Source organism: Anomaloglossus baeobatrachus, chromosome 6 (assembly GCF_048569485.1).
Source record: "Anomaloglossus baeobatrachus isolate aAnoBae1 chromosome 6, aAnoBae1.hap1, whole genome shotgun sequence".
Taxonomy (NCBI): Eukaryota; Metazoa; Chordata; class Amphibia; order Anura; family Aromobatidae; genus Anomaloglossus; species Anomaloglossus baeobatrachus.
In genome coordinates, this window is record NC_134358.1 from 573,681,218 (window position 1) to 573,706,471 (window position 25,254).

The 25,254-nt window shown below is 48.2% G+C and overlaps 1 protein-coding gene across 1 annotated transcript in view; it reads right to left on the reverse strand.

The window, feature by feature from the left end:
• LOC142243695 (uncharacterized) overlaps positions 1 to 18,834 on the reverse strand; it is a 541,000-nt gene extending 522,166 nt beyond the window's left edge. Inside the window, exon 1 of the mRNA XM_075315856.1 lies at positions 18,748 to 18,834. The gene's annotated coding sequence lies outside the window, so the exon portion shown is untranslated. The remainder of the gene's footprint in view (positions 1 to 18,747) is intronic.
• Positions 18,835 to 25,254: the final 6,420 nt, after the last annotated feature.

Here is a 25,254-nt window from a genome sequence, read left to right on the forward strand (position 1 = left end):
GTTGTATCAGCAGTATTGGGCCACAGACGAGCTGGCGCCTCCAGACCCTAGTATAAATTTGATTGCCGCTAATGGACTTCCATTGACCCAGGTGGGGTATAAAGAAGTGGCTATGACAGTGGGGCAAGCTGAACTGCAACATCAGGGCATGATTGTGATCATGAATGAATCCAGTGATCATAACCCGAAAATAGTGCTGGGAACCAATGTGATGGAACACTGCATGGCTGATGTGTTGAACCTTTTGCAACGGCTAGCCGCCACGGCGGCGGGGAGCCGGCAGAGGGCTGTGCAGCGTGAGATCCGCGCCCTGATGTACCGCCAGCATGTAAGCTCAACCGGAGGGGAGATTGGTGGAGTGCGAGTGATGGATGTTGCTCCATTGACTGTGCCCCCTAGGAGTGAGATGATGATCTGGTGTAGGGCAGCAGTAGGGCCTCAGGGGCGTGACTACCCTGCGATGATGGAGCCCATGCCTTCCGAGCACTGGCCCACTGTAGTGGCCGCCCGAGGGGTGGTAGATGTGAAGAAAGGGAGAGTGCCTGTGAGAGTGTTGAACTGTGGGGAGGAAGAAGTCAGGCTCCCCCGGTATGCCACCATTGCCAAACTGCTCACCCTGGACCCTCACACTATCCAGGAAGCCCGTCCATCCACACTCCCACCTACCACCAGCACTTCCCCACCCCAGGGGGACACCAAGGAGTGGCACCAACAGGTACATGTGGGCACTGATGATACCCCTACACATCACAGGGCAGGGGTACACAGGGTAGTGCAGGAGTACGAACAGGTTTTCAGTAAGCACCCCCTAGACTTTGGGCAGATCAAGGGGGTCCAACACCACATTCCCACGGGTGAACATCCCCCTATCAAAGAGAGGTATAGACCTATTCCCCCGGCACATTACCAGTGTGCCAAAGATATGTTGAAGAATATGAAGGAGGCAGGGGTTATTCGGGACAGTTGTAGTCCCTGGGCCGCTCCGTTGGTACTGGTCAAGAAGAAGGATGGTACCATGCGGATGTGTGTGGACTACCGGAAGATCAACCAGATAACCCATAAAGATGCCTATCCATTGCCTCGTATTGAAGAATCTTTGGCTGCACTGAGAACTGCAAACTACTTCTCGACCCTTGACCTCACCAGCGGATACTGGCAAGTGGCCATGGCCCCCGAGGACCGGGAGAAGACCGCCTTCACCACCCCGATGGGGCTCTGCGAATTCAATAGCATGCCGTTTGGGCTGTGCAATGCCCCCGGGACCTTCCAACGGTTGATGGAGTGCTGTTTGGGACATTTAAACTTCGAGACCGTCCTGCTGTATTTGGATGATGTGATTGTTTATTCCCAGACATATGAAGCCCATTTGGAGCACCTGGCCGAGGTGTTCGCGTCCCTTGCCAAGTTCGGGATGAAGTTGAAGCCCTCGAAGTGCCATCTGCTGAAACCCAGGGTGCAGTATCTAGGACATGTGGTGAGTGCGGATGGTGTTGCCCCCGACCCTGAGAAGATCACTGCCATCCAGAGCTGGCCGAGACCAACCACAGTGAGGGAAGTAAGGCAGTTCCTGGGTCTGGTAGGGTACTATCGGCGTTTTATAAAGGGGTACACGAAGATGGCTGCCCCCATGCAAGATCTCCTCGTGGGACAGACCAAAGGTGGTAGACCCACTGGGTCCCCACTGTTGTGGGAGGACAAGCATGAGGAGTCCTTTGGCCAGTTAAAGGCGGCCTTGACCGGAGAAGAGGTCTTGGCATACCCTGACTATGGGCGCCCGTTCATTCTCCACACGGACGCCAGTAATGTGGGACTAGGAGCGGTCTTGTCCCAGGTCCAGGATGGAAAGGAGAAGGTGATTGCCTACGCCAGCCGCAAACTCCGGCCGACCGAAAGGAACCCTGAGAACTATAGCTCCTTCAAGCTCGAGCTATTGGCGTTGGTGTGGGCTATCACCGAGCGGTTCCGCCACTACCTGGCGGCAGCAAAATTCACCGCGTTTACGGACAACAATCCGTTAACTCACCTGAACACGGCCAAGTTGGGCGCGCTGGAGCAGCGGTGGGTAGCCCGGTTAGCCAACTATGATTTCACCATAAAGTACCGAGCTGGTCGTGTCAACATCAATGCAGATGCACTCTCCCGGATGCCCCATTTGTCAGAAGAGGGGTGTGAGGACGACGACCTCGAGGAGATTGAGTTGCCTGCGTTTCACCAGCCGCCTACTGAGAGGGTACAAGTATGTCAGCAACGGGCGGACCTGGACCCGCGGCCCAGTCAAGAGTGGCAGGACGCCCAGGACCAAGCGCCGGCTGTCCGCCTTGTCAAGACTCTGGTGGAACAAGGCGCCATGGGAATGGACCCTAGCGCTCCAGCCGAAGCCCAACGCTTGTGGAAAGAACGGAAACGGCTTTACCTACACCAAGGGAGGCTGTACCGTGAGCTGATCAACCCGAAGACCCATGAGAAAATATGCCAGTTGATCGTTCCTCAGGCTGATGTCGCTACTGTACTGCGGGCATACCATGATGGTGCTGGCCACTTCGGGTGGAAGAAGCTGGAGATGCTGTTGAGGGAGCGGTTCTATTGGAGTGGGATGCGTGAATCGGTGGAAGCCTGGTGCCGAGAGTGTGGTCCTTGTACGCTGAGGAGAAAGGACGAGACTAGCCAGAGGGCACCGTTACATCCCATCGTCACCCATCAGCCGCTGGAACTGGTCGCCCTAGACCATGTTAAGCTCACCCCTAGCCGAAGTGGGTACACCTACGCATTGACCATGGTAGACCACTACTCAAGATTTATGGTGGTAGTCCCCGTCAAGGACCTGACTGGTCGAACTGCTGCTCGTGCGTTCCAGGCTTATTTCTGCCGACCTCATGGGTACCCCGAGAAGGTGCTGACTGACCAAGGCCCGGCTTTTGAAGCAGAGGTGTTTCACGAATTCTGCCAGTTGTACGGCTGCAAGAAGATCCGGACCACTCCGTACCACGCCCAAACCAACGGCATGTGCGAGAAAATGAATCACTTGGTCCTGGGGCTCCTCAAGACGCTACCGCTGGAAGAACGGAACATGTGGCCGGAAAAGTTACGCGACTTGGTCGACATGTACAATAATATCCCAACCAGCTCGACAAAGTGCACCCCAGCGTATCTGATGAGGGCTCGGCCTGGCCGCCTGCCGGTGGATCTGGAGATGGGGTTGGAAGCTCCGGAAGCACTCCCTTCGACGGCAGAGTGGGAGAGTCGGAGGAGGGCCCAGTACCGGCAAATCCAGGAGTATGTAGAGAAAAACCTCAGTCGAAGTCGAGAACAGCAAGAGCACCGGTTCAACCAGAAGGCGCCTGCAGGTCCTTTCCAGCCAGGAGATGTGGTGCTGAAACGGAAGAGAAAAGCCCACAAACTGGATGACCAGTGGGAGCAAGTCCCTTACGTCGTACAACCCACCGAGTGGGACAATGGGAAAACCTACCAGATCAGTCGTGACCAAGGGAGCACCCTGGCCACAGTTTCTCGGGACCATCTAAAAAAATGCCCCCCAGTATTGAAAGCAGAAGCTGAAGTACCGGTTTCTCCACCAGTGGAAAAGGCAGCAGAGGTAATCCACACTGTAATGGGTGACTTCCCAGCAAACTGGCCTACACAGAACGGCGCGGTGATACTTCCAGTGATACTGTTCCCACAACCCGTGGATGAAGAAGTAGTGGAAGCGGTTAACCGTGAGCCAGAACCCGTGCCAGTGCCCAGGGATGAACCTGTACCCAGCCCCCCTGCACCTCTGCCTGCTCCACACTATAGCCGGGAGGAGGAACCGATTGTTCCCTCTACCCCACTGTCTAGTACCACTGACACCGGGCCCCGAAGGTCCACCCGTTCCAACCTAGGTAGACCCCCACTTAGGTACAGGGAGACCGTTCTATGAATGAAAGGGGTCCGCAAATGTAAAAGAGTGTTGTGTGTTTGTTTGAAAAAGTTTGAAAGTTTGAAATGATGAAAATGAAAATGACCGAGTACTTCACCTGATTCACCGTGTGATTTGCAACCGGCTGGAGCCGGCACCGTTGTCCCCGTGGGGACCGTTTAAGTTTTGCATGGGAACTATCCATGGACAAGCCCGTGAACTCTGCAGGGCAACCACAAACGTTAAGTGGCTTGTAAATATGTTGGGTACCGTTACCGTTTCCGCTATGCCGCCTCCGGAGAGACAGGTTGGAGGGAGGGCCCTGAGCAGAGCAGGCCAGGGCCCAGCCACCAAAGGAACCGGTGGCCACCCTCTGGAGGGGAAGGACAGATCCCGCTCGGGTGACTTGTGCTGGACTGTGGGTCAAGGGGTGCTGCCTGGGTTTTAGGGGCAGCATCAGGGCCAGGTTGCTTGGGTGGGAGAGAGCGGAAACCGTGACCGTATACCATTGCAACGTTTAAGTAAATGTGCCTCCCGTTTGGGAAGAGTTTGTGATTAAAAATGTTATTGATGTTGATTAACCCTTGTTATCTCCTTTTTACAGAAAAATAAAACCGGTGTAGGACGGCAGCCCGCGGACGGTCTGCATTTTGCTAAGGGGGAATGTGTCGCCCTGGGCAAGCCAGGGGACACAGGTCACAACACCACCACACCCCACACTCCAGGTAGGCACACCTGCTAACCAGAAATCCTTGTTGCCTTCCTCCAGAGGTTGATGATGCACACCAGGGGGTGGGCCAGGCGGTTGGCTCCGCCCACCGAGGAGCTCACAACTCTGGAGGCAGGAAGAGACCAGGCAGTCAGCTCAGGGACGAGCTGGAGTGAGGAGTTCTGTCAGGGAGGAGGAAGTGGAAGGAGTGAGGAGTAGCCCAGGCAGGGGCTAGAGTAAACAACCAAGAAGTGAAAGTGGAGGAAAGAAAAGGAGTAAAGGAGGAAAGCAAGCAAAGTGACAGAAGGAAAGAAAGCCTGAGAGCCCAGCTGTGTGTAGGGCTAGAACAGCAAGGTCAGCGACGGCGGTGACTGTTTGGAGGGGGACAGTTTGGAAGTTCCTGGAAGGACCCCGTTGGCTGTGTGCCCGGTGGTCTGGAGCAGTGTTCCGAAGGACAGTCAGCACCAGGGCAGGGGCCTCTCGGACCCCGGCAAGGCTAGGAGTCGCCGAATTTGCCAAATCCGTCAGTGACGGGGACGCAGATCCCCCAGCAACCAAGTCCCGATTGACGGCAACAGCCCGACCATTACCGGGGAGACACCGCCACCGCCAAGGCACCAGTTTCCCCAGGGCCAGCGCCTGCGGGCAAAGTGTAGGGCTCCTCCGGCCCAGATTGCAGCCGGGGAGCGGGTAACCGGAGGGAATCCACCGCTACCATCAGACAACATAGGTGCAAGGAAGAGTAACGTCACCGTCACCTGTCGGGAGTGCAGGTGCAGCCGTCTGTGGGACCGTCCTACCAGCCGTTGGTTTACCGTACAGACTGTGTCCGTGTGTCAGGCTGAGTGAGTACCATAGTGCCGCAAGGCACAGCGCTGCCCCCCGCGTCCCTGCGCCCTCCAGGCCCTACACTTCACATCTCATCACCGGGCCCCGGGATCAACAACCCCTACCCACGGAGGGGCAACACAACACCTGGCTGCTCCGCATCACCATCCCCGGGACCCCCACACTGAGCAGCGGTGGTGCAATCACCACAACCGTGGGTGGCGTCACGAACTATAACAATCCCCACATCAAACACCCCCATTTCACTCACGGGCGGGCAGCATACATCTGTGCATGATTATGTGGTGTGATAGGGGCGGCTGCTATTGTCTTATGTGTGATATGTTGCATTATGGATGATGTCTGTATATATACATTATATTGCACATGCAGCATACATCTGTGCATGATTATGTGGTGTGATAGGGGCGGCTGCTCTTCATATGTGTGATATGTTGCATTATGGATGATGTCTGTATATATACATTATATTGCACATGCAGCATACATCTGTGCATGATTATTATGTGGTGTGATAGGGGCGGCCGCTCTTGTCTTATGTGTGATATATTGCATTATGGATGATGTCTGTATATATACATTATATTGCACATGCAGCATACATCTGTGCATGATTATGTGGTGTGATAGGGGCGGCCGCTCTTGTCTTATGTGTGATATATTGCATTATGGATGATGTCTGTATATATACATTATATTGCACATGCAGCATACATCTGTGCATGATTATGTGGTGTGATAGGGGCGGCTGCTATTGTCTTATGTGTGATATGTTGCATTATGGATGATGTCTGTATATATACATTATATTGCACATGCAGCATACATCTGTGCATGATTATGTGGTGTGATAGGGGCGGCTGCTCTTGTCTTATGTGTGATATATTGCATTATGGATGATGTCTGTATATATACATTATATTGCACATGCAGCATACATCTGTGCATGATTATGTGGTGTGATAGGGGCGGCTGCTCTTGTCTTATGTGTGATATATTGCATTATGGATGATGTCTGTATATATACATTATATTACACATGCAGCATACATCTGTACATGATTATGTGGTGTGATAGGGGCGGCTGCTCTTCATATGTGTGATATATTGCATTATGGATGATGTCTGTATATATACATTATATTACACATGCAGCATACATCTGTACATGATTATGTGGTGTGATAGGGGCGGCCGCTCTTGTCTTATGTGTGATATGTTGCATTATGGATGGTGTCTGCATATATACATTATATTGCACATGCAGCATACATCTGTGCATGATTATGTGGTGTGATAGGGGCGGCCGCTCTTGTCTTATGTGTGATATATTGCATTATGGATGATGTCTGTATATATACATTATATTACACATGCAGCATACATCTGTGCATGATTATGTGGTGTGATAGGGGCGGCCGCTCTTCTTATGTGTGATATGTTGCATTATGGATGATGTCTGTATATATACATTATATTGCACATGCAGCATACATCTGTGCATGATTATGTGGTGTGATAGGGGCGGCCGCTCTTGTCTTATGTGTGATATATTGCATTATGGATGATGTCTGTATATATACATTATATTGCACATGCAGCATACATCTGTGCATGATTATGTGGTGTGATAGGGGCGGCCGCTCTTCATATGTGTGATATATTGCATTATGGATGATGTCTGTATATATACATTATATTGCACATGCAGCATACATCTGTGAATGATTATGTGGTGTGATAGGGGCGGCCGCTCTTGTCTTATGTGTGTTATATTGCATTATGGATGATGTCTGTATATATACATTATATTGCACATGCAGCATACATCTGTGCATGATTATGTGGTGTGATAGGGGCGGCCGCTCTTGTCTTATGTGTGTTATATTGCATTATGGATGATGTCTGTATATATACATTATATTGCACATGCAGCATACATCTGTACATGATTATGTGGTGTGATAGGGGCGGCTGCTCTTGTCTTATGTGTGTTATATTGCATTATGGATGATGTCTGTATATATACATTATATTGCACATGCAGCATACATCTGTGCATGATTATGTGGTGTGATAGGGGCGGCCGCTCTTGTCTTATGTGTGTTAGTTGAGTTTAGTATTGGATACACAATAGAGGTTACTTCTCCTTTATTGTACAGGGTGCGCTCTCCTATATATATGCGCAGTGTCTGTTCTTTCCGGTATTACACAATGTCTTCTGAATGCGCAATACCCCACATGTGACTGTTTGGCCGCACCGCAGGGCTCAGGAGGGAAGGAGCGCCATTTGATTTTTTGAGCACAGATTTTCCTAGAATAGTTCGCAGACTCCATTTGCAAAGCCCCTAAGCACCAGAACAGCAGAAACCCCCTCAAGTGACCACATTTTGGAAATTACACCCCTCTGGGAATTCATCTACTGGTTGTAGTGACGATTTAGTCTCTGGAAACACCCATGGAGTCACATGCAGTGAATGTTGCAAAATTAAAAATTGCAATAAAGCCCTTGTAGTGCCTAGTACACTGTAGTGCCCGTACATTATGCCCAACTTGTGCTTCTGTAAACCTGCACCCGGTAAATTAAGCCGTATTTTTGCACTACAACAGTGCCAAACGTGGATGCTAACTGGTTTAGGCACATTGTGGTGCTCAGAATGGAGGGGGGCATTTGAATTTGGAAGAGCTGAATTTCTGATTTGAGGGGGAGTCATAGTGCTTTAACAGAACCTTTTTTACTACCAGTAACATGGAAGCCCCCTATATTTCCGTTAATAGATGGACCTGAGTCATATGGGGATAACCCTTGGTGGGTGAGGGTCTGGGTCAATTGTCCCAAACGTTGTCGGGGGTGACTAGCTCATTTTGAGCCTCCAATTCCTTTTCATCCTCCTTACCTCACCCGTTACGCTGGTGAATAATCCTGATACTACTGGGGCCAAGACGGCTGCCGGGGCAGAAGTGCCCAGAGTTAATATGGCCGCCGGGGCAGAAGTGCCCAGAGTTAAGATGGCCATGGGGACGCAAGTACCCTGAGTTTTCTGCATTGGGACATAGAGTGTGCCATCTACATTTATAACTGGGTACAGTGAGGTGGGCCTGTGCGGGTGGGGGGCCCCGCAGATGGCACAGGTCTTGTGCCAATCTGCGTTTTGTGTTTGACACACCACATATGTCCACACCTCAGAGGACAAATGATAGGGTGGAAGGTGGTGTGAGTGGGTATGCGTCAGCATCGGCTCAGCGGTTTCCACCTTTGTCGGGCGGTGGTTTGTACGTATATTCACGAGTTCCAGAATCACATGTCTCAATCCACATTTGTTTTTCACTTTGTGGACTCCATTTGCTGAGCCCCTAAGTGCCAGTGTGGCGCCCCTGACCTGGTCAGGCACCACTGAGTACTGCGCCCATGCTGGGGGCAGTGCAACACAGGTAATCCAGAAGGCTGACCGAGGTGTGACTACACAGGTGCATAGTAATCAGGTCTCACACATTGACCTTTGAAGGGACTCCTGAGAGATTCCAGGAGGGGGCGTAGCCTCCATGTCCCCTCAAGGGGTGTGGTAGAGAGCCTGGTTGCTAGGTGGCGTAGGCAAGAACAGGAGAGGAGGAGCAGTGAACCAGTTTTAGTGTGCAGCTCAGGGAGAGCAGTCGCAGTAAGAGGACCCTGGAGCTGTTGCAGTCTAACAGCGTCCGCGCAGTGACTACCGACGGGGGAGATCGGTCACCTGTTAGTGCCGCCCGAAATCCACCTAAGGCTAGAGAGAGCAAAGTGGTGGCAGAGTAAGGGAACTGCCAGGGAGGTACCAGGCCCGCAAGGGTAACAGGTCCCAGTGCAGAGATAGATTCACCTTTCTTCTGCCAAACCTGCCTGAGGGGGCACTTCAGACCCTCAAGACAACACTACAGAGTCCGCAGCCACGTAGCAAAGAGAGGGCCCATAGTTCACAGGAGGCAAGCAGCCGGAGTGATCTGGTCCAGGCTACAAGGAAACGGGCCGAAACGAGGGGAGAACAGGCAGCAGCAACTTCCCTGGGTGACCCCCGTAGGGACTTCAAGTCGGGGTCACCACAAAAACACAAAGGGCTAAGGAAGGCGAGTTGGTAGTCACCCTCATCAGCCAGCCGGAAGGATACCTGGTTCCAGTCTGGTTCATCCCAGCTACGCCCGGGTTACTCACCCTTCTGCTTGTGCGTGTGAGTCATTCTGCGACTTGTGGTGCCACACACCTACAAAGGGCCCTGGGGCTTGTCTCACTCTTGGGAGGCCACTACAACTGACTGCACCCACCATCAGGCCCAGGCACCCCTTAATCTGTAGTGGCGGTCCCCTTGACCGCAATACCGAGAGTGGTGTCACGAAAATCCTAAAAAGAAGGTTCCCTACCTGTGACCAGAGTGTCCCGCCACGTGGAGTCCCTGAAGGTAATGCACCGCTACACAACACCTGTGGGGCTTTACACCAGAACAACAGAAACCTCCTCAAGTGACCAAATTATGTAAATTACACCTCTCTAGGAATTCATCTCCGGGCGTACTGATGATTTATTAGTCTCTGGAAAAATATCCATGATGTCAAATGCAGTGAATGTTGCAGAATAAAAAAAATTGCAAATAAGCCCTTGTAGTGCCCAGTACATTGTAGCGCCCGTACATTGTGCCCAGCTCGTGCTTCTGGAAACCTGCCCCCTGTAAAGTAAGTGGTCTCTCCTCACTACAACAATGCCAAACATGTGAACACTACCTGTGGTTTAGGCACACTGTGCAGCTCAGAAAGAGGGGTGGAATTTGGATTTGGGAGGGCTGAATTTTATGGATTTCTTTTTTGAAGGGAAGCCATAGCATTTTTTTTCCAGAGCCTTTGTACTATCAGTAACGTGGAAGCCCTCTATATTTATGTTAACAGATGACAGACCTGAGTGTGGACTTGTGTTTTTGTTGGTTGGATTGAATGCTGTTGGTGTCAATTTGGAGTACAGAACATTTGGCATCAGGTCACATTTATCCTGTGCTCTATGCTGAGCACTTACATTAGGGTTTCCATCTACATATCCGATATACGTGATTCAAGTCAAACCCGCAACAGATCCATTCACTAATGAGGCAGCAGAGTTACTCCGGACTCCTTATGGCCTCTTGAGCGGTGTCCGTCTTATCAAGGGTGAACAAAATTGTTGATGAACGCACTTTTGTGCACATCTTGAGGAGCGAAAAGATGGACACCGCCGGACCACAGACCAGATGGGAGGTCTAAGTGACCCCTCTGCCTCAGTACAGTGGATTTTACTTTAGGAATTATGTCTGAATCACATTTTTCAGAGATTTACACACAATCCCCGGTGTAAGCGCTCAGCGTAGAGCGCAGGATAATGTGAGCCGCGCCGTACTGTGATCTTTGGGAGGTAGAATGAACAGATCAACAGCAGTTGAAGAATTGGCTCTCTTTATTTATTTTTTACACCGCTCACTGTGCGGTATCAGTGATTAGTCGGCTTTATCCCTCCTTTCAGTACGATTACAGCGATACCAGATTTATATAGTTTTTTTATGTTTTGCCGCTTTTACACCGTAAAACTATTTTATAGAAATAACAAACAGTTTTTGTGTTGCAGAAATCTTGGAGTTAGTTTTTTTTTAATATCTTTGCTGATGGAGCTGTATAGTGGATTGTTTTTTGTGGGCAAGATGACATTTTCAACAGTACCATTTTTATTTATATATGACTTTTTGATCGCTTTTTATTCCACTTTTTTCCAGCTGTTTAATGAAAAAACAAGGTTTCTTTTGTTTGTTTTTTTTACACTGTTCAGTAAAGGGGTTAACTAGTCTGACAGTTTTATAGATCGGGTTGTTACTGACGCATCAATACCAAATATGTGTACTTTTTTTTTTTACACAAATATGACTACACATTCGAAAGGGATTAATTCGGAGCTAACCGGCATATGGGTTGGATGCAGTGACAAGGTCAGATCTCTCGTCGGATTCAGAGAAAATGATAACTAGAACTGGGTTCACACATAGACGTGTTCCCACTAGACGCAAATGGCAGGCGCAAGGAGATGCTAAACACTAAGGGACGCCTTAAGAAACAGTCAGTGTCCTCATCACTCTCCTCATCATTAGTGATGGGCAGACCCGGACTGTAAAAGTCCAGATCCGCGCAGTTTCAAAGGTGCTCGGGATTCCATGTGTTTGATCCGGGTCTGGCACCAGGGTCGCCACCAGGGGAGGACAAACAGGACTCTAGTCCGGGGCCCCAACAGAAGGGGGGCCCCTTCACCCTTCATTTATTGCCTTACAAACCAGAGTGGAGGTGGAGCAGGGATGGAGGCGGAGCTGGGGTGGAGTCTCAAGGGGACCCCAAAATGATGTCAGTCAGGGGCCCTGAAATTCCTAGTGACAGCCCTGCTGGCACTCAAGAAAAAAAATAGAGAAAATAAGAATGAAATGAGCGCTTTATACTTACCGAGGCTCCGGTGCGACTGTACACTGCTCCTGCCTGGCTGTACACTGCTCCTGCGTGACTGTACACTGCTCCTGCCTGGCTGTACACTGCTCCTGCCTGGCTGTACACTGCTCCTGCCTGGCTGTACACTGCTCCTGCCTGGCTGTACACTGCTCCTGCCTGACTGTACACTGCTCCTGCCTGACTGTACACTGCTCCTGCCTGACTGTACACTGCTCCTGCGTGACTGTACACTGCTCCTGCGTGACTGTACACTGCTCCTGCGTGACTGTACACTGCTCCTTCGGCCTCTTCTTCACTTCCTGGGCCACTTATCATTGCTCATCCATATGCACTGCTTTCCCCGCCCACTGGCCGGCCTGGCATCTGTGATTGGTTGCAGTCAGATGCGCGCCCAGCCAGTGTAACAGCGTCTGCCTGCAACCAATCACAGACGCTGTCTGCGGGTCAGTATCTTGGTATAAAAATAAATGAAGCAATTGGCCTGGAGTCCCCCCATATTGTGATACCCAGAACAGATAAAGCCCACGGCTGAAGGCTGTAGCCTCCAGCCATGCGCTTATCTTGGCTGTGTATCAAACTAGGAGGAACCGCATGCTTTTTTATTATTTAAATAAATCATTTAAAAACTGGTATATGGTCCTTCCAATTTTGATACCCAGCCATGATAAAACCCGACAGCTGGGGGCTGGTATTCTCAGACTGGGGAGGCCTATGGTTATTAGGAGCCTCCCAGCTAAAAAAAAGCAGCCTGGGATTGTCACATCCATTAGATGCGACAAGCTCGGCGCTTTAGCCTGCTCTTCCCGATTGCCCTGGTGCGGTGGCAGTCAAGTTAAAGAGGTGTTAATAACAGCACACTACTGTCAACAAGCCCAAAATTAGTGATGGGCAGAAGTCTATTAGACCCCCTATCACTAATCCTATAAGTAAAAAGAAATTAACACAAACACAGAGCAAATCCTTTATTTGGAATAAAATACAAAAAAACACCCCCTGTCACCACTTTATTAAACCCCCAAAACACCCTGCAGGTCCGATGTAATCCACACGAGGTCCCACGGCGATTCAGCTCTGCTACATGTCAGTCACAGCAAGTGCCATAGAACATGACTGCCCCCTGTGAGTGCAGACAAAGGATGACTGAGCCGCGATCAACAGTGACATCACTCAGGTGATTTGTGGTCAAAGCTGGGGGTTCCCACTATGAAAGCAAATAACCTGAGAGACGTCATTGCTGATTGCGGCTCAGTCTCTGTCTGTAGTCACAGCGGGCAGTCATGCTCTATGGCCGCTCGCTGTTACAGAGGTGTAGCAGAGCTGAATCACCGTGGCATCTTGTGTGGATTATGTCTGAGCTGCAAGGGTGTTTTGGGGTTGATAAAGTGGTGAAAGAGGGTGTTTTTAGTATTTTATTGCAAAAAAAGGATTTTTTCGATTTTTGTGGTTATTTCTTTTCACTCACAGATTAGTGATGGGGTGTCTCATAGATGCCTGCCATTACTAATCTAGGACTTAATGACTGCTGTGGGCTACCATTAACTCCTTATTACCCCAATTGCCACCGCACTGGGGCAATCGGAATGAGCCGGGTAAAGCGCCGGGCTTGTCATCCTGGGCAGCTGCAGGTTGCTATTTTTAGGCTGGAGGGGCGGCCAATAACTATGGCCCTCCCCAGTCTTAGAATGCCAGCCCCCAGCTGTCCAACTTTATTTTGGCTGGGTATCAAAATTGGGGGGGACCACATGCTAGTGTTTTAAAATTATTTTTTAATTATTTAAATATTTTTTTAAAAATTGTTTTGCATGCGTTGCCTCTTATTCTGATAAACATCCATGATAAGTGCAGGGCTGGGGGCTGCAGCTGTGGGCTTTATCTGTGCTGGGTATCATAATATGGGGGACCCTAAGCCAATTTTTTTATTTATTTATTTTTACTGGATGATATAGATGCGCATAGCGCCTGTGATTGGAAGCAGTCAGCTGACATGCAGCCACTCAGTGGGGGATGCGTCTGACTGCAACCAATCACAGGTGCTGGTGGGTGGGGAAAGCAGTTTTTATTCAACAAAGGTTAATTATTGGCTCCGAAAGTGAATGCGAGACCTGGAAGCAGCGTACCGCCATGACGGCTGCCCGGTAAGTACAGCGAGCGCACTCCTACCCACCTATCCCTTCTACCAACATTCCGGACTGGAACCAGATTGTTACAATAGATAACACGGAGCAGCCGGTCCCGGTTATCTGCGAGTCCGCTCATCACTCTCCTCATCATCACAGGGAGCAGCTTCCTCTTTTTTGGAACAGGTGGTTCCTCTCGGTTATCAATTGAGGAACCGTATGAAATGAGTAATTATCTGAGGAGGCCAGAGGACAACTGAATAAGGGACAAACTGTCGATCTCTCAAAGCATAATCTAATATATAAAGATGTATGTGTGTGTGTGTGTGTGTGTGTGTGTGTGTGTGTGTGTGTGTGTGTGTATGTATGTGTGTGTGTGTGTGTGTGTGTATATATGTGTGTGTGTATGTATGTATGTCCAGGATTGGCATCTGCACCGTAGCATTTACAATCACAAAATTTTGCACACTCACATGTCTGGACCCCGAGAGCGTCATAGGCTATGTTGTGAGGTGAAATTTTAACCCCGCGCGTTCCAATTTACCAATCAATTTTGCCCCTATCTACATAATGGGGAAAAAGTGAGAAGAAAAGTGTATCCGCACCGTCGCATTTACAATCACAAAGTTTTGCACAGACACCTCATGTGACCCAGGGAACGGCGTAGAACATGTTTTGACAGGAAAATTTAACCCCGCACTTTACAGTTACTCTCCAAAAAACATGCCTTCATTAAAGTAAATGGAGCCTGGAACTACAGGTTATTAATAGGAGCTGTGAGTGGTTGCTATAGGAACAAAAGACATTCATAGTATAAGAAGCTTCTGTGTGAGGTAATAAGATGTTGGTGGGGAGACGGATAGAGAGAGACAGAGAGAAACACAGAGAGAGAGACAGACAGACAGAGATGCAGACAGGGAAAAAGACAGAGAGATAGAGACAGACATAGACAGACAGGGAAAAAGACAGAGAGATAGAGACAGACGGTGAAAAAGACAGACAGAGACAGACCTGGAAAGAGACAGACGGAGCACATTACTTGGCCAATTTAGTTAAATCTGTGTGGAATATCTGTGGTTTTGAAATATATGTTGTGAAATGCTTCTATTAGCTTAGTTTTTGCCTTTTAATAATTACATTTCTATCTATTTGTTTTGTGGTGTTTGTGTGCAGAATACATTTTTGTTAATACATTCTATTTTGTTAACAGCAGTTATTAACCCGGGCGAAGCCGAGTAGTACAGCTAGTTTTTATCAAGAAAGATAGTTTAGAAGTACAAACGTGAAAAATTATAAGCAAAAACTCCTAAAATTACCAATTTTTATTATTATTAACGTCTTAAAAGGGAAAATCCCAACATCAAATTTATAGTACAAATATCCAAAAAGTACAGGGGAGGGGCCTGACCCTTGATTCACCCTATAAATCGCCCCTTCCTTGCCACGGAGGTCGGCACCCTAGAGGCCTGCGCAGTTGGCGCCCCCGCTCAACGAAGACTATCCCTCCGGGCCCTAAATGACCCTAACAAATGAGGTGATAGTACTATGAGGAAAGATTTCCAATATTTGAACCAACAATAATATCTCAAATATGCATAGAAATATACACACTGTCACCAATATAATTAGATTAGAGACAATGATGGGGTGCAATGACCCAGGAGAAAGCCATTCAAAGATGAACTAGTGGTTCAAAATAAAAAACCGCCCGACGCGTTTCCCCTCATCTATATGAGGTTCTTCAGGGGTGGAAAATTTAGTCAGTTCAAAATTAACACAATAGAAAATCAAATGTTGGTAGTCCCATATCACACTGAGAACCAATTGTCCCCAAAACGTATACCGTCCCAATAAGTATGAGATAGAACCTGATGACTCACACCCATCAGGTTAAAGAATCAACCAGGGTGTTCAATCGCATATATAATGCTGGGACAAGGGGCAAAAAACAACAATTGTTCAAATATACAGCATTAGCTACTTATCTATCGCACACTGAGGCTTAAGCTAAGTAGCTAATGCTGTATATTTGAACAATTGTTGTTTTTTGCCCCTTGTCCCAGCATTATATATGCGATTGAACACCCTGGTTGATTCTTTAACCTGATGGGTGTGAGTCATCAGGTTCTATCTCATACTTATTGGGACGGTATACGTTTTGGGGACAATTGGTTCTCAGTGTGATATGGGACTACCAACATTTGATTTTCTATTGTGTTAATTTTGAACTGACTAAATTTTCCACCCCTGAAGAACCTCATATAGATGAGGGGAAACGCGTCGGGCGGTTTATTTTGAACCACTAGTTCATCTTTGAATGGCTTTCTCCTGGGTCATTGCACCCCACCATTGTCTCTATTATAATTATATTGGTGACAGTGTGTATATTTCTATGCATATTTGAGATATTATTGTTGGTTCAAATATTGGAAATCATTCCTCATAGTACTATCACCTCATTTGTTAGGGTCATTTAGAGCCCGGAGGGATAGTCTTCGTTGAGTGGGGGCGCCAACTGCGCAGGCCTCTAGGGTGCCGACCTCCGTGGCAAGGAAGGGGCGATTTATAGGGTGAATCAAGGGTCAGGCCCCTCCCCTGTACTTTTTGGATACTTGTACTATAAATTTGATGTTGGGATTTTCCCTTTTAAGACGTTAATAATAATAAAAATTGGTAATTTTAGGAGTTTTTGCTTATAGTACAGCTAGTCTATCTATAAATGCATACGAGGTCCTAAAAAAGAGCTGGGCTTTGTTCCAACAAATGGATTCTATTGTCTCCAGTGGGTGAAGGATATAAACCTTTTTGGGAAGAATATAAAGTGAATTTAAAAAAAATCATGACATTGAGGAATGTAAAAGGTTGGGTGGGTTTGACGGAAGATGATCTAGAAGGTTATCAGTCCCTTATGGGACTGTTACTAGAAAATGATAGGGACAAAGGATCAGGTCCCTTCACAAATCTAAAGAAAAATAGCAAAAAGAGACGGCCACAAAGTGATACAGGGAGTGTGGACATTTATATCACAGTCGTATAAAGGGACCTGCGCAAGATGCCCCCATTTATATATAACAAATAGGCAGAATTAACAGAAGGTGAAAAGCAGCCGTGGAAGGATCGGGGAGAAATGAACAAATAGTGACAAATGTGTCCAACGAGGGGGGCAACCTAGTTATTATGGATCATCACAAATATCTGAAGATGCGCCCCTCCATTCCTAAGGATGCCAATACCTATGAGGTAACAGCAGAGGACCCCACTGTACAGATCACGGAGGCCCCCACTGTACAAATCATGGAGGCCCCCACTGTTCAGATCATGGAGGCCCTTGTAGACATCTTGGATGGGGAAGGAGATATGAGTATAGTATCTCGCAAGGAGCAGGATTTTCTGTCACCTGTCCGGTAATTCCAATATTCTACTCTAAAGATCCATGATAAGGGGACAGAGGCGCTGAGGGGACGCCCGACCGTATCACGCAGAGACTGGAGTACAGGAAACAGAGGGGTGTATATATAACATCTTACCCCCATTTGTGGAGTCTCTTCCCTCCTTTATCAGGGACATTTCTGACCTGTTACAGAACCTGGATGAGGTGATCATAGATAATAACACAATGTTAGCCTCCATTGAGGTGCCGGCTCTATTCAGCCGCACACCACATAACATGGGCATCCAGGCGATCCAACACTAGCTCCAATCTAGGGCATTAGGAGCGTGACACAGAACAACTTTGTACTGAATTCGCTTTGGTTCATATCAGCACACAACTATGTCATCTTCATCAGGAAGAACGTCCACCAGCTCAGGGGTACAGTAATGGGGGCCCCGGGGCTCCCTCATATGCTAACCTCTACCTGAGCTGGTGGGAGGAAACCATTGTCTTTAGTGACGACATGAAGTGGTGGCATCCCCATATCATCATGTGGTTCAGGTTTATAGATGACATATTCATCATTGGGGGTGGTAGGGAGGGGAGGAGAGAGGGACTGATATGTACAGCTCAGATTCTCCATCCATATCAGTCCCTCTCTCCTCCCCTTCCCTATGTACAGCTCATATTCTCCATCCATATCAGTCCCTCTCTCCTCCCCTTCCCTATGTACAGCTCATATTCTCCATCCATATCAGTCCCTCTCTCCTCCCCTTCCCTATGTACAGCTCATATTCTCCAGCCATAGGGAAGGGGAGGAGAGAGGGACTACTATGGATGGAGAATGTGAGCTGTACATAGGGGAGAGGAGAGAGGGACTGATATGGATAGAGAATCTGAGCTGTACATATCAGTCCCTCTCTCCCCTTCCCTATGTACAGCTCATATTCTCCAGCCATAGGGAAGGAGAGGAGAGAGGGACTGATATGTACAGCTCATATTCTCCAGCCATAGGGAAGGAGAGGAGAGAGGGACTGATATGTACAGCTCATATTCTCCAGCCATAGGGAAGGAGAGGAGAGAGGGACTGATATGGATGGAGAATGTGAGCTGTACATAGGGGAGAGGAGAGAGGGACTGATATGGATGGAGAATGTGAGCTGTACATGGGGGAGGGGAGACAGATATAGATGGAGTGCACAGAGTGTGGAAGATGGCGGTAGATATGGGGGAAGTGAAGTCGTTAGCACATAAATGATACAAACACATAAGGGGAAGATATTTTGCAGCACAAATGACCTAGGAACACGTGTGATTGTGTGGCATGAGTTACCTGTTTTGGGGCGCCCTCTCGGGGGTTTGCTGTCGTCTGCTTCAAGATGTGATATCGGCGGTCCGTGCACGAAAGATGCCGTTGATAAAAGCAGAACTAGATTTAGGGAAGTATGGGGTCTCTATACAATCTCTCAGGGGCGTCCCACAGGATGCGCATTTACTTCCTATAGGGCAAGCTGCGGGTAAAGCCTCTCTGGTCTGGATCTCTAAGGTGTGGAATAAGATTAATCATGAGGAAGTCTCTACAAGTCTTGTGATGTCTGATACAAGATGGCTGCGGTGCAGGAGGCTGCAGACATTTGATATCTCTTCATTAATCTTCATATTCTTATCAGTTCCCCCTTTGGAAATAACCAAAATCTTTCCCTGCACTTGGAGAGTCTATCAATCGCTGATGGTTGTGTCACCACTTACGAGACGACCCAGCCCTTGTGGAGAAGGAGGATCCTGTCCTATTCCTCTTGGCTGTGCCTGAGCTGTGCCTATGCTGTGTCTTTGCTGTGTTTGTGCTGTGCCTATGCCTGTGCTGTGTCTGTGCCTATGATGTCTCTGTGCTCTGTCTGTGCTGTGCCTGTGCTGGGACTATGCTGTGCCTATGTGGTGGAGGGCACAGGGCAGGCAGCGGTGGTACTCGTGGTAGCAGGGGACACAAGTCACAGCACAGCCTGTCATTAACCCCTCGCCTCCCCCTCTCCGCACCACGCACAGGAGGACTCCATAACAGTGTCAGGGGACACCACATTCACATTCTCTGGAAATAAAGTCCAGTCTAAGTTTCTTTTCTCAGAACAAGCCAGCTTTATTTTCCCTGATCTTCTGCGTCGCCTCGGTCCGTGCTTCGCTGGTACGCACACTCTTCCCATAGGGGTTCCTTACATTTGTTCCTCTTATACATAATTTCGCAGCAGTCCGTACCTCTGGCACCTGAGCACTTTCTGTCACCTCTAGGCCTCTTCTTCAGTCACTTCACACTGGCACGAACCGGGTCATGAAGTCCATTGAGCCACTTCACCCCACCCACAGGGGACGCTAACACGTAAGAAGGACCGCAACCGACAGGGCTCTCCCATCCGTGCTCAGGCCATCCAGCCATACTCTACTACCTGAGAGCGCACGGACCTTTCAGCGAGTGAGGAATTCGTTGAGGTTTAGCAGCCAGATGAAACGGACGCCAGACCCCCAACTGTGCGACTAAACCCCTCTCCTTGGGGGACGCAGTTGGCCAATCCGGACCGGATCCTGCATGTCACGACCGCAAGGGCGACCCATAAGATCGTACATCTTACCAAGGACCCTCCTACTTACCTCCCCAATGTCGCTCCCTTATATATCCCCCAATCTCCTCCTCTTACTCTTCTTCCCCTGCCTACCCAGGTGTTATGATCCGGAACCATGGAAGATCACAATAGATCATTGGCAAAAAAGGTGACAAGAGCATTGGCAACTAATCTGGCCGCCATCCCCTTACTAACCATCAACACTAGAAGTAGCCGAGGGGTGAACTAACATCCTATGCACCGCGAACCCAGCCAGAGAACTAGCTATCCTAAAGGAAGGAAGGATGAATAGCTCTCTGCCTCAGAAATAGACCGCAAAAGGTATAGCAAGCCCCCCACATTCAAAGACTACGGTGAAATAGAAAAACCCAATACACAGATGGATGATAGGATTAGCAAAGGTGAGGCCCCATTGACAAAATAGGAAAGGATAGGAAAGGGGTTGATGGTAGCCAGAGAAAAACCCTACAAAAATCCAAATACCTGATAGTACAAAAAGTCCTCAGATCGCAGGATCTGAACTCCGTCTTATATCAGGCGCTCTTGTCAAACCAATGAACAGAAAACAGGAACAATTATAAATTCAAGAAGCAACAAACACATGGACTTATAGGTGCAAAACTCCAAACATAGCTGCACGGAGCTTCCCAGCTAAGCAACAGAGAGGGAAGATCCCTGCATGCAAATAAACTGACAATAACCACAGTAAATGACAAACCCAGATAAGAACAAAAGAACAAAACAACATAAAGAACCAAGCACTTATCTGGGGTAGATGTGGTCTGGAGCAGGATGAGAAGGCTGGTAAACCAAAGAACAAATGAGAACCGGCTCAGACTGCTAGCAGACCAAGGTTTAAATAGGCAGAGAGTTAGCAATGGAAATGCCCATTACTCCAGCACACCTGGTCTCTGTCCAATCCATTCCTGACCACAAGAGGGAGCCTCACAGCAGCAAAAGCATAACTGACATTCACAACAGTACCCCCCCTTGAGGAGGGGTCACCGAACCCTCACCAACGCCACCGGGTCGCTCAAGATGAGCATGATGGAAGGCGCGAACCAACCTGTCCGCATGAATGTCAGAAGCCACAACCCAAGAGTTATCATCCTGTCCATAACCCTTCCATTTCACAAGGTACTGAAGCTTCCGTCTACAGCGACGGGAATCCAGAATTTTTTCAACCTCATACTCCAGATCCCCATGTACCAAAACAGGGTCAGGAGGCGCTGCTGCAGGAACTGTTGGCTCCACATGTTTCTTCAACAAGGACTTATGGAAGACATTGTGAATCTTAAATGACGCAGGTAGAGCCAAAACGGAAAGATACAGGGTTGATAATCTCCGAAATCTTATAAGGTCCAATAAATCTAGGTTTAAATTTAGGAGACGGAACCCTCATAGGAATATTTCTAGAGGACAACCACACCATGTCCCCCACTTTAAACCGGGGACCAACAGTTCGACACCGGTTGGCAAACTTTTGGGCAGTTTCTTGGGATTGAAACAATTTATTCACTACCTGCCCCCAAATCTGCTGCATTCTGATTACCACAGAATCCACCCCTGGACAGTCAGATGCCTCAAGCTGCCACGAGAGGAACCTGGGGTGATACCCAAAATTGCAGAAAAATGGGGACATCAATGTGTTAGAGCTAGCCCTATTGTTACAGGCAAATTCAGCCAAAGGCAAAAACGAAACCCAATCATCCTGATCCGCAGAAACAAAACACCGTAAATAGGTCTGCAGGGTCTGGTTAGCCCTTTCAGTCTGACCGTTGGTCTGAGGATGAAACGCTGAGGAGAAAGACAGCTGAACACCCAATTTGGAACAAAAAAATCCTCCAAAATCTGGATACGAACTGCACTCCTCTGTCAGAAACAATATATTCGGGAATACCAAGCAAAAGAACAATATGCTGGGAAAACAAAGGCACCAACTCTGATGCAGACGGCACCTTAGATAGGGGAACCAAGTGGACCATCTTGGAGAATCTATCACAGATTACCAAATCACAGTCATTTTCTGAGAGACGGGAAGCTCTGAAATAGAATCCATAGAGATGTGCGTCCAAGGTCTCTTAGGTACCGGCAAAGTCAATAATAGCCCACTAGAACGTGAACAATAGGGCTTGGACTTAGAACAAACTCCACACGACTGCACAAAACTACGGACATCCCGGGACAGGGAAGGCCACCAAAAAGAGCGGCTCACAAGATCCACAGTACCAAAAATGCCAGGATGACCCACCAAAACAGAGCAATAAACCTCAGAGACAACTCGGGTTCTCCATTGGTCCGGGACAAACCGTTTCCCTGTAGGACATCTGTCAGGCTTATCCCCCTGAAATCCCGCCAGTGCCAACCGCAGATCAAGCGAAATGGCCGAGAGAACTACACCATCATCCAGGATAGTAAACGGCTCAGCAACCTCCAAAGAGACAGCACAGAAACTCCTGGAAAGGGCATCGGCCTTAACATTCTTGGTGCCTGGCAAAAAAAAAAGAGACCACAAAATTAAACCGAGTAAAAAACAAAGCCCATCTGGCCTGCCGAGGATTCAACCTCTTGGCAGATTGCAGATAGGTAAGATTCTTGTGGTCCGTCAGCACCACAATTTGATGTCTAGCCCCCTCCAACCAATGTCTCCACTCTTCGAATGCCCACTTCATAGCCAATAATTCCCGGTTTCCCACATCATAATTCCGTTCAGAAGGAGCAAACTTCCGAGAGAAAAAGGCACAGGGCTTAAGTTTACCCGAAGTAGCGTCTCGTTGAGACAGAACAGCTCCTGCTCCGATCTCTGAGGCATCGATCTCAACTTGAAATTGGCAAGACACATCAGGTTGCTGCAGGACCGGGGCAGAAGTGAACCGCCTTTTAAGCTCCTGGAAGGCCACAATTGCCTCTGGGGTCCAATGCTCACCATCAGCTTCCTTCTTTGTCAAATCTGTCAGAGGTTTGACAATGGCAGAAAAATTGGCTATAAATTTACGGTAAAAATTTGCAAACCCCAAAAACTGCTGAAGGGATTTTAGAGAAGTCGGTTGCACCCAGTCGTAAATAGCCTGAACCTTAACCGGGTCCATTTCGATAGCGGAGAGAGACAAAATGAACCCCAAAAAGGAAATCCTTTGCACCCCAAAGAGGCACTTTGACCCATTAACGTACAGTGCACTATCCTTGAGTATCTGAAAAACAGCCCGTACTTGCCCAACATGAGAGTCCCAATCATCAGAAAAAAATCAAGCTGTCATCCAAATAGACAATCAAAAATTTACCAATAAGGTCCCGTAAAATCTCATTCATGAAGGCATGGAAGACAGAGGGGGCATTAGTGAGCCCAAAAGGCATCACTAGGTACTCAAAATGCCCCTCAGGAGTATTAAAAGCCGTCTTCTATTCATCACCCTCCTTAATACGGATGAGATTATACGCACCCTTAAGATCCAGTTTCGTAAACCATTTGGCACCCTTCACTCTAGAGAAAAGAGCAGACATTAGAGGCAAAGGGCACTGATATTTGACCGTGATTTTATTAAGAAGGCGGTAATCAATACAAGGTCTCAACGACCCATCTTTCTTAGCAACAAAGAAAAAGCCAGCACCCAAAGGAGAAGATGAGGGCCGAATGTGCCCCTTCTCCAATGATTCCCTGATGTATGACCTCATGGCATCATGTTCGGGCACAGACAAGTTGAAAATCCGCCCCTTGGGAAATTTACAACTGGGCACCAACTCAATGGCACAGTCACAATCCCGGTGTGGGGGCAGAGAATCAGATTCATGGTCATTAAATACAGCACGGAAATCAGACAAGAAAGCCGGAACATCAACTGCCTGCGCAGACGTGGACGACACGTAAAGGTCCTGATGCACACCTTGACAACCCGAACTAGCTACCGACAATGATCTCCAGTCAATAACCGGATTATGGGTCTGCAACCACGGAAATCCCAGTACCAAGGTATCCTGTAGATTATGCAATACCAAAAATGTACAAGTTTCCTGATGCGCTGGTGCAACTCTCATAGTCACCTGGGTCCAAAATTGGGGTTTATTTTCTGCCAAAGGGGTAGCATTAAAGCCCCTTAAAGGAATAGGAGTTTGCATAGGAACCATGGGGAAACCACAATCCCTAGCAAACCCAAAATCCATCAAATTGAGCGCTGCCCCTGAGTCCACAAAGGCCAATGCAGAAAAGGAAGACAATGAGCAAATCAATGTGACAGACAAAAGAAACTTTGGTTGCAAAGGACCCGCAGTAACAGAAGTAGCCAATCTCCTTTCACGTTTAGGGCAGACAGAGATGTTATGAGAGGCGTCTCCACAATAGAAGCACAGTCTATTCTTCCGTCTGAACCCCTGCCGACTAGCATTAGAAAGGACCCTATCACACTCCATAGGCTCCAAAGGCTGTTCCACAGGCACAAAACCAGCAGGTATCTTCCTGCGCTCACGTAACTGCCTATCAATCCGAATACCTAAGGTCATAGAGGCATCAAGACCAGAAGGGACGAGGAAACCCACCATTACATCCTTCACATTATCCGCAATACCCTTCCGAAAAAGAGCCGCAAGCGCGTCATCATTCCATTTGGTAAGGACCGCCCACTTTCGAAATTTCTGACAAAAAGTTTCTGCAGAATCCAAACCCTGAGTTAAGGACAACAAGACCTTTTCTGCTTGGTCCACAATATTGGGTTCGTCATATAATAATCCCAAGGCCTGAAAAAAGGAATCCACATCACTGAGAATCGGATCATCAGACGCCAAAGAGAAGGCCCAGTCCTGAGGGTCACCACGCAGCAAGGAGATGACAATCTTAACCTGCTGTACGGGATTCCCTGACGACTTAGGGCGCAGGTCAAAAAATAATTTACAATTATTCTTGAAGCTCAAAAACCTTGACCTATCTCCCGAAAAAAAATTCAAGAACGGGAATCTTAGGCTCTGCAAGGGGAGTCTGTGCAAGATAAGACTCTAAATGACGAACCTTAGCATCAAGATGAGCAACACGCTCACCCAATTCATCCATGCTAGGAAAAATAAATCTTCCACAGAACCCAAAGAAAAAGAGGAAAAACACCAAAAAAAAAAAAATTCCAGCAGACTTTAAATTTTACCTTTAAACTTTAGGCCGGTTGTACGGTTATGATCCGGAACCATGGAAGATCACAATAGATCATTAGCAAAAAAGGTGACAAGAGCATTGGCAACTAATCTGG